The sequence below is a fragment of the Pyxicephalus adspersus genome, chromosome 9 (assembly GCF_032062135.1).
Source record: "Pyxicephalus adspersus chromosome 9, UCB_Pads_2.0, whole genome shotgun sequence".
NCBI classification, from domain to species: domain Eukaryota; kingdom Metazoa; phylum Chordata; class Amphibia; order Anura; family Pyxicephalidae; genus Pyxicephalus; species Pyxicephalus adspersus.
In genome coordinates, this window is record NC_092866.1 from 43,027,186 (window position 1) to 43,035,299 (window position 8,114).

The following is an 8,114-nucleotide window of genomic DNA, read 5'->3' on the forward strand; positions in this document are numbered from 1 at the left end:
ATTTAATGTCCCTTTTTTTTACCAATTTTACACTTGTATGACAAGTTTCACTTATGTTTATAAATTACGATTGCATTGCCTATAAAAAAACAGATTCTTACCAGTTGACTGCTGCACTGAATAATCTGAGGACATTAGACCTATTCGAAAAACAGGAAAAATTAGTGGTATACTACCACAAGTATGAATAGTATACTAACATAAAAAAAATGTGTAACATTATTTCACAGCTGGCTTGCTGCTTATTCACAAAGCTAGCTAAATACAAAGATCTATCAAATAGATAAACTAGCTTAATATATAGCACTACACTATTCAATTCAAGCAGCCATAAGTCATTTTAGCTTAGTTTTATATGAGTTATAGTTGTGTTTGTTTTATAATTTTTGGAAGCAAACAATTGTTGTGTTCCTATAGACACTATAAATATTGCATGAAATATGGTATTTTCTTTTTCCAGAAAAAATCTGAGTATCTATCTATCTATCTATCTATCTATCTATCTATCTATCTATCTATCTGTCTGTCTATCTATCTATCTAACACAACCCATAAATGCAATGGAGATGTGCAAAACTGTGCATTCCTATTTCCCTTACATTTCTGTAAAAACCTGGAGTTATTGAAAAAATATAAATATTTTGCTTAACATATTGGAATGAAAGGACACAGGAAACCTTTGAAAGTTGTTGTTGTGTTGTAAGGGTGCTTTGGGTTTAAAATTACTCATGAGGGTGACATAAGCTTCCTATGTTCCACTGTATTCTGCCTAGTTTTTTTCTTTTTTAAGAAGCAGTAAGGGTGATTTCAGACCTGCACTGTTCTCCTGCAGGGCTCAACCATGTTCCCAACCTCTCCAATTAAAATAAGCTATTGATAACCATTATTTGCATGTGGCCGCGGCTGTGGTGGAGAACAGTGCCCAAAAACAACATATTTTTTCATCTTGTTTGACGCTCCTGGGCACAAAGAAGCACCTTGCTATGTACCTGGGAACTGCCACAGGGTTTTACTCTGTGGGTGTTAAAACATTTTAAAATGTCAGTATAACCCATACAATATAAAAAAACACTGAATAAAATAAACTAAGCTACTAACCACATCCAAAAAGGCCACACACGTTAAAATAGCGAAAAAAGAGTGGATTGTTTTTGGAAGTCTCACATCTACTCAGTACTTACCTTGTTCAGATTTAGTGATTAGCACTGTTACAAAGAGGCATATTGCTAAATTCAAACCCCTCCACGTCCCCATCTTTGAAAAGTTCAGTCACTAGATACTGAACCTGTGCTCATTCAAAGGTGGTGAAGCTCTTCTCCTAAACTACCCTTTTTATAGTAAAGAAACCCTGTGACCTAAGTCACTGTGACATCACAGATGATGTGAAGTGTATCATGGGTGGGTATTAGTGTGGACCAACCTGAGCCTCTTTCTCAGCTTCTTTGAACACGGAGGAGTTTGACCCAGGATGTTTGCACTGTAGCGGATAGATAAAATTTACTTTCTCAAGAAATGTCTTGAAGTGACAATGGTTCATTGACATAGTGCAAGACAAGCATTACAAATGAGAAGGCTATGTTTAGCTTATCTTAAGTGAAAAATCCAACTTGTTTAAAAGTAGACACGAAAGGTGTGATCCAGGTCACTGAGAATACGATGGAAACTAAAGTAGGGCTTTATGCAGGAGACTGTAAAATGAGTATGGTTGGTAGATGTTGAAGATTTTCATAATTATAAAATACAGTCAAATTTAAGTTTGTATCCACTTGTATTAGCATAGGTTGTTTTTAGTATTTTGTAAAAAAAAGTCAAGCTCACTTGTAACTAAGCAATAGATTAGTATATAAATCATTAATATTCGAACCAATGTTTTGGAAACAATTCCTAATTAATTTGATACCATTCTTTTTGATAATTAGGAGTGTTGAACATGTTGTTAGCATATCTCCTATTACTAATAATGCAAGATTGAAGAGAACTAAATTGCTACAAGTATGTGTGTTTTAAAAGCATGTCGCCTGACATTACTAAAAGACTGCCCAGAGTATGTAATGCTACAAAGTTGTCAGAGACTGAAGAGAGCCCAATAATTAATATTTAAAATGTAAAAAATAGTAACAAAAAAGGAACTTTTTGATTGTCTAAAGGGCTGGTTGCACAGAGGATTGCTGTGTCACCTTGGTGAGCTGCAGGGTACTGTATGGTAAATGCATGGGGTTTTGGGGTCTGTTTTATTGCACCAGACTGGCTAGCTCAACACTCTATTTCTAGATTAAAAGTACAGTGATAACAAGCAATATTTGTGGAGAAGTAAATATCTCTTTTGCCAACCCCAGAAAGATAAATGGTAACAAATCAAGAAACAAATGAAGAGGTTTTATGGCAAATGATAATGAAGAAAGGTTTTCTTACTTCAGTAAACAAATACAAAAAGACAAAAAAAAATGTTTGTACAAAGGTCATAGTAGCAAAAGTGTTCAATAAACAAGACAACATAGACAAGGATCAGGCCAACTCTGGCTCTTTACAGTAAACAACTAGTTCAAGGGCTCATAGAATTTTTGGCCCTGGATTATTAATTTAAATTCATTATTAAAAAAACAAACAGTCTAAAAAACTGGCTCTAGACATTAGGCAATTTACTACTTATAGTAGTTCTAGTGGTAATAAATCAATCCCTAGGATCCAGCAAAAAAGTATTAGAGTATTTGCATGCATATCGCAAGGGTATTACCCGACACATTTTACCTAACCAGGCTTCCTCAGGGGTATAAGTATGCTTGTGGGGGGTCATGCTTGAACAATCGAGAAAACTGGTTCCTTCTTACCCTTTATTTACATATATTCCCCTCATCTGCTTGTTCTATCCTCTCATTACATCTTCCCCTTTTTTCACCACCTGTTCTTTACTCTACTAACATCTCTACACATTCCACTAATCTACCTCTTCATTGTTTACTGCAGGCATCTGTCAAATTATCAAAACTTTCTTGATTTGTTCCCACTATTTCTGGATGTTTTACTTCTGTTCTAGCATTGGGACCTCTGACTATGTCCCAAAGCTTCTTCATCTTCTACTCTAGAGAGATCTTTGTGTAAGTGATAATATTAGGGCAACTCCATCTCACCACGAAGATTGACCTTGGTGTGTGTAAGAGGCTTGAGTGGTTCATGCTTATCCACTCTTTTTTGTCCTCCCATTGTTTTATGTGCCTCTCGGCAATGGTAGGGCCTACGCTTTAGAGTTTCTACTGGACTAAGTACTGAGGGACTGGGGTTGGTATAGGAACTACTCTTTCATGTGTTTGTTTCTTGGATTTGATTGATTTGTTTTTTTTAACTTTCCTTGCACTTTGTGATGCTTTGTGATGCTTTACAATTTGTTGGTTTTGATCTCTTGCACTTTGTCTCTCCTGTTGTGGCACATTGTACCCTGTATTGAACCCTGTATGTCACAACCCTTTCCTTTCTTTAAATAAACATTATGTTAACATTATAAAAATTATGTTATTAACAAAGTGGGAAAGGGAAGAAGAGCACAGAAAAAAAAACATTTGATGTTAAAGAAATGTTTTTCTTTTAGTCCCTGAAAAACCACCACAAACATGCAAAAAAAAACTTGGAGGTTGTATAATCGATGCCAAAGGACCACATGCAGACCCAGGGCCACAGGTGGAAATAATCTTGTCAAAAAATGTTTTGAGTGAGAATAGAATGAACAAGTGCTGTACCCAGAATACTGTTCAGTTCTATAGAGAAGGAATGGGAGAAGACTATCAGCAGGCACCCTGCTGCTTCTTTCTACATAGGAAATTTTCTTAATAATTACATATTAATATGTTTATTTTTTACCTAATAGTATACATAAAAGTATACCTTAGTGTACCTAAAACTGTACTTATTTGTTACGGATAAAACAATGTATAGTTAAAATCTCTGTCAGGTTAATTTTGTTGTTAGTGTTTCCACAGGAATTGTTCATCCTTCTTTTTTTGTGTCACTCTAAAATATTTTGTTTGTCTTCAAACACAACAGGATTTAGGCTGTGTAAATAAAGTGAAAGTAAGTAAAAGTTACCTTTTAGACGGTTTTCACTATAACAAAAGTTATATAAGTTATTTCGATTTATTCCTGTTCAGGTAACAACTCAATTAATTTTTATTTTTAAAACTAATAGAAATTGCCAAATGGAAGAGGAGCATAGAGCTTTAAAAAGTTACCATACTCAGATCTTCCACATGTTCAAGCACATGTGGGGAATACAATGGTAAAACATTGGGTGATTTTTAGAGCTCAGAGACTTACACTGGTCAGGCCAAAATCTAAAAATATACCCTACTTTTATTGGGTAGACCTTTGCAGATGTCCTGTGGTATATGGCACCAAGACATTACTAGCTGATCCAATAAATCACATGATTTGGTTATGGCACTCACCTACCTATTTTAGGTACTTTCAGTAATTGAGAGGGCTCAGCACAGATTTTGACAGGTCTGTGGCTACAATAATTCTATAGGCAGCACTGTATTCTGACACCTTTCTCTCATATTTTGTTAAATTGTTCCACCTGAAAGAATAGCGCCAATGGATAATCAAAGAGGAGTAGACTCCTATTTGCCCAACCTGTGATTACATATAGTGTATCTGTGGGAGGAAGAGACAGAAGAAGGGATGGAAAGCCAGGCTTTTGAAGGGCAAATAAACACAAAATTTATATTGTTCCAACAACATAATTTAAAAGATTGAGAGCTGTGTCTCTTTAAATGAATCCTAGGCTAACATATAACCACTAGTTTCGCCAAAAATAGCAATATGGTTTAGTATCATACTGGGTTAGCGATGGCGGTTAGGTGTCCCACTCGACGTGTTTCGCCCAAACCGGGCTTCCACAGGGGTAAGGGGAGACCTTAGAATTTTTTTAACAATATACAATATTAACAATTCATATATATGCATTGGCTAACATTAGACTGATGTTTACAATAAATCAATAAAGAAAAAAGGAAAAAAAAAAAAAGACATACTTCCATCATAAGGTTTTTCAGCAGTTTATGATACAATAGGTTTACAGTGGGACTGGACTAGATGAAGGATCCCACGACTATACCATCAGTTTACCAGTTGCCTTTCCTTGGACCACTTTTAGTAGATATTAAGGTCTGCATATTTGGAACACCACACATGACCTGCTGTTTCGAAGATGACCTAAACCAGTTATCTGGTCATCACAATTTGGCCCTTGTCAGAGTTGCTCAGATCTGTACAGCTTACCATTTTTGGTCAATTGACTCTTCACTTGACTTTTCACCAGGTGCCAAATATAGGTACATAGCTACATAACAAGTCAGATTGAAAAAAACATAAGTCCATCATGTTCAACTACTAGGGAAATAAACATACCCCAGGTATAAAACCTCATCTCATCCCTTGACAGATCTCATCTTAATTATATAATCAGTTACTCCCTTCACCTTTAGTGGTTTTAATGGATTGGTGTATGTAAGCAGTGTAGTGGCACACTACTACAAAGACAGACACTGAAGGAGAGAAAGATACATGTAGGCCTTATCTGAGAGCTAGTATCTTGCCATTAGTGAGTTCACTGAGTTTATTGTGAGTTTCTTTGTGAGTTTACTTAGAACCAGTGTACGGAAAATGTTAGTGTTTGTATATTCTTTGAAAGTGACTAAGGGATTTTTGAACCGGATTTATACTTCTTGTTTCCCTAGTCCAACTGTCTTCTGATACTAGCCTCTTAATCCTATGGAATAGTTTTACCAACACAGAATAGAATGCAGTGCCATAGACACACAAGGCACACCAGAGCAGCTACACAGAGGGTAAAATATTCAGAAATATTAGAATATTAGAATTGGGCTCCTAGTATGGGGAACATATCTTGCTTGCCTAATGATGTTAAAGCCTGCATAAAGCTGACACACTTTCGCATTACTCAGCACTTGTAGGTAATAGTATTTATTTCACACATTTATTTTTCTTTGCTCTCTTTTAACATAATATTTTACGTCAGATTGATAACATTTTTTTTTATTTTATGTTCATGCTACTTACATGAGTTAGCATTGTATTTGAACAGTGAAATCTTTTACTTAGATTAGTTATTAGGGTTTAGAGTGTGACCTTTCCTATATTTATTTTTATACAAGCCAGGAACAAGCTAATCAATATTTCAAAATTAACTAATGAATATTTTGAGTATGTCATTTGTCCTTAGGATACTCTAATGTGTACAGACCCATACTCTAATAGTACAGACCCATTTTTAGGAACAGAATCAAGGTAATCTCATATAAAAAACAGTAATTATATTTACCCCATTGTGGTATATGATCTGTGGTCAAACCCATTTTACTAAATTTTCTAAAAAAAAACTACATTCTCTAACTAAAATTGGACTTATCACTTTTAACTTTCCAAGTCTTTCTATGTTTTGGGGCCAGTCAGAAGGTTTTGACTTGTGGCAGGTGACAAATGATTAGGCATAACATTGCCCAAGGTTTACTGGCATCTTCATTTAGTTCGTTTGTATCTACCATTTAAATAACTGTTTCTTGTTTGTCCTTTCTTTACCTAACCACCACTTGAGCAAACCAATTACCACATAACAGACAAAAAAGCCAAGAACTTGCATATAAGCATTGAAATGTGTACATTATCCTAAAAACGCATTGATAAGCCCAAGAGAGCAGCTAGATCACCAACCCCACTGCTACTTAGTACCCTACTGCAAAAAGCATTAATTATTGCTACTAATTTATATGAAAAATATAAATGTGACACTTCTACTAAGACTCCTTTTCAAGCAGGTAATCCTACCATCCTTCCCTTCTAAAGCAAGAATTACTTAAGGTTTCCTGAGCCCCTCAGCAATATTATTTCCAGGTGCAGAGGACTGCTAATCCAAATTTGTACATACGCCAATGCTTGTCTACTGGATTCTGAAAAGTCTCTGCTGCTGGACAAGCAATTAGAAGTGCCTACATTATGTCAGATAGTCATGTGGACACTTGAAGAAAGGCTCCTTTTCCTGTAAACAGAGAACAAGAGAAGACTCAGGTTTTAGATAAATAAAATGGGCATTTGAATTTGTAATCCCAATGAAAAGTAAGATGGTGAAGGGGTGTAGCAGTAAGGAGAGGGGTGTAGCAGTAGCCCAGAGAACAGCTTCAATGCATTTCTAAACCAAAATGAATTTGTTAGGTTTGTATATCGTGGGGAAAGGTTAGCATTTTAGCTTTTTATTTCCCATGAGAATATCTCTATTACACAGTCGAAAGCACCACAACAAACAATAGGAAATCTTTGTTTTCCTATTGGGTATGTTTATCCTCACTGTTTGTCCTAGTGACCATTGTGGCCAGTGAAGGTACTGTTGCAGTGACTGCTGTATAGGAGAGAACTTTATGTGGTTGACTAAACTAATATTACAATTCACTTAGTGAATTATCTTCTTGTATGGGATATTTCACTTTGCCTAGTGAATGTGATGAAAATTCACTTTACAAAAAATACTCAATCATGTGCCAAAAAAAAAAATATTTCTTTCTTGAACATGACTGGATAGTTGATGTCAGCAGAAATTTATCGCATTCACTAAGCTATGAAAAATATGCCTTGCAAAAATTACTTTGCCAATTGAATCCTTTTAGAAAACAACCTAACCTTCTATGGACCCAGATTAATGTTGGGACACAGATTACAAACCAAAAAAAGTACTTTGACTTTGGAGATTTATATATATTTTATATATATATATATATATATATTGGATTATTGGATTACTGCATCTGCCTTAAAGTCCCCATTGGATTATGTACGGTTTTGTATTGTATCATAATGTGGGATGTGGCAGTACTCTTTAAAAAGTTCAACCAGTGTAAGATTAGACAAGTATCTCAGATGTAGGTGAAAATAGTATTGTGAAAACATCAACAACAAAAAAAACAAAACTGAAACCTTTAGTAAAATATACTCTGGTTTCTCTTTGCCTTTTACTAAAGATTTCCGTGGAGAGGAACAACCATGAGTTTCAAAAGGACTAGAGATGATCACTCTAATGAATTGTGACTTTCATGCTGTTTGATTTGATTATC